Below are 2,500 nucleotides of genomic sequence, written 5' to 3'. Positions count from 1 at the left end.
ATGCCCGGATAGACTCGGTATGCCTTGGGATACATGCGTATGCCCCGATAGGCTTGGTACGCCCCGATATGCGCACGTGTGCCCCAGTAGGGCTCGGTATGCCCCGGTATGTACGCGTGTGCCCCGATAGGCCCGGTATGCCCCGATATGCACACGTGTGCCCCAATAGGGGTCGGTATGCCCCGGTAGGTACGCGTGTGCCCCGTAATGCACGTTTCGCAGATCTCCCCGCATGTCCCGCCCCTATATGTAATACTTACTTACTTACTTACTTTCTTTCTTGCTTGCTTGCTTGCTTGCAATGGTTGGGAGTGCCCGGCATGCCCCGCTGCAGAGACCAAGGGCGCAATGACTTGGCACCGCGGATGCCGGGACTCCGGCACTTCCCGTGGCACTGATGGTTGGTTCCAAAGACAAAAGGCCGTGCAAGGCCACCGCACCGCGGATGATTTTGCTCGTGCTGGCGCCGTTGTGTGGCCAAAGAACATGCGCGAATGCTCGTGTCGGAAGGGTTGGTGTCCTGGCCCCGCGGGTGTCACGAATGCTCGGTTGCGAAGACCATGGGACCAGAGCCATGGCACGTCGGATGATGGCTCCAGCTGGCGCCCCGGCACTTTCTGTGGCATTGATGCTCGGTTTCAAAGACAAACGTGCGCAGGGCCAGGGGACCGCGGATGACTGCTCGTGCTGGCCCCGTTGGGCGGCATTGATGGTCGGTTGCAAAGAAAATGCGCGATTGCTCGTGTCGGGGCCTGGCAAGCCAAGGCCAAGCGAGCCATGGCAACGCGGATGATGGCTCCAGCTGGCGCCCCGGCACTTTCTGTGGCATTGATGCTCGGTTTCGAAGACAAACGTGCGCAGGGCCAGGGGACCGCGGAGGACTGCTCGTGCTGGCCCCGTTGGGCGGCATTGATGGTGTGTTGCAGAGAGCATGTGCGATTGCAAGTGTCGGCCGGGTTTGGGTTCCCTTGGGCTTTCGGGTGCCTTGGACGCTGTCTTGCGAAGACCATGGGCACAAGGCCCCGTCCTGGCCCCTTGTTCGATTCGCTCTCGTCTTGCGCTTGCTTCCAAGGTCCTCCATGACCTTCCCCATGGCCTTGCTAGATCCCCCCCATGACGCATGACCTCTGTCCGTTGATTGGTTTTGAGTGCACACCATGCCCGGCTTGGCACCGTGTTGTCGCGTGAGTGGCATTTGGATCGTGCATGCTGGTGGGCTACCTGCCAATGCGCACAAGCCTTGCACACTAGCCTTGCGCACGAGCCTTGCACAAAAGCCTTGGACACAAGCCTTGCGCACAAGCCATGCGCACAAGCCTTGGACGCTAGCCTTGCACACAAGCCATGCATACAAGCCTTGCTCACAAGCCTTGGGCACTGGCCCATCGCAGTAGCCTTGCACACAAGCCTTGCGCACTAGCTTTGGGCACGAGCCTTGCGCACTTGCCTTGGGCACTAGCCTTGCACACAACCCTTGGGAACTAGCCTTGCGCACCAGCCTTGCCCACAAGCCTTGCACACCAGCCTTGCACACTAGCCTTGCATACAAGCCTTGCACACTAGCCTTGCACACAGGCCATGCTCACTAGCCTTGGGCACTAGCCTTGCACACAGACCTTGGGCACTAGCCTTGCGCACTAGCCTTGCCCACGAGCCTTGCACACTAGCCTTGCACGCAGGCCTTGCACGCTAGGCATGCTTGGGCCAGCAGCTCCCGCATCAAGTCGGCGGGTGTAGGCACGGTTGGGCGCAGATCCCGCATCGCCTCGTCGCGTCTGGGCGCAAACCCGTCGCGTCTCGTTGCGTCTTCAGAAGTCGTCGCTAACAGCACCTTTGGTTGCCACTGGTGGTTAGGCGGGTTGGTTGCGCAAACCCTATAGGAGGGTGGCATGCTGCGGGGCGCTGGAATGCGCAGGCTTAGGGCGTTTTTGCCCGGATAGGCACTGGAATGTGCTGGTTTTGGGCGTTTTTGCCTGGATAGGCTAAGGAATGGGCATGCTTTGGGCGTTTTCCCCGGATAGGCACTGGAATGGGCTGGTTTTGGGCGTTTTTGCCTGGATAGGCTAACGAATGGGGCATGCTTTGGGCGTTTTTGCCCGGGTAGGCACTGGAATGCCTGGCCTTGGCTGGGCATTGCTGGGTTGGGCTCCCTTGGCCTTTCAGGCGCCTTGGATGCTGTCTTGTGAAGACCATGGGCACAAGGCCATGGCATATAGTGGGGAATGGACCATGGTTGCCAAGGTTAGGCAATATAGAGGGCGGTGGGCGAGTAGGCCATGGCGTCACTTGTTTGCCCGTGTTTGCTCCCTTTGTGCGTTGTTTGGTTTTGGGAGCACACCTACCTTGCTAGGCTCGGCGGCTTACCCCTGCCCTTGTGGGTACTGGGTTGCACGTCTGTTTGCAACCCTATGGCTTGGTTGCTGCTGGCTTGGTTGGGTAGTTTGCCTCCGCCAATGCGCACAAGGGTTCCTTTTCTTCGTACCTGTGAGCTTACCTCCCT

The sequence above is a fragment of the Tasmannia lanceolata genome, unplaced genomic scaffold (assembly GCF_043159265.1).
Source record: "Tasmannia lanceolata isolate RefF3 unplaced genomic scaffold, GAP_Taslan_0.1 ptg000398l, whole genome shotgun sequence".
NCBI lineage: Eukaryota > Viridiplantae > Streptophyta > Magnoliopsida > Canellales > Winteraceae > Tasmannia > Tasmannia lanceolata.
This window is presented reverse-complemented; position numbering follows the sequence as displayed.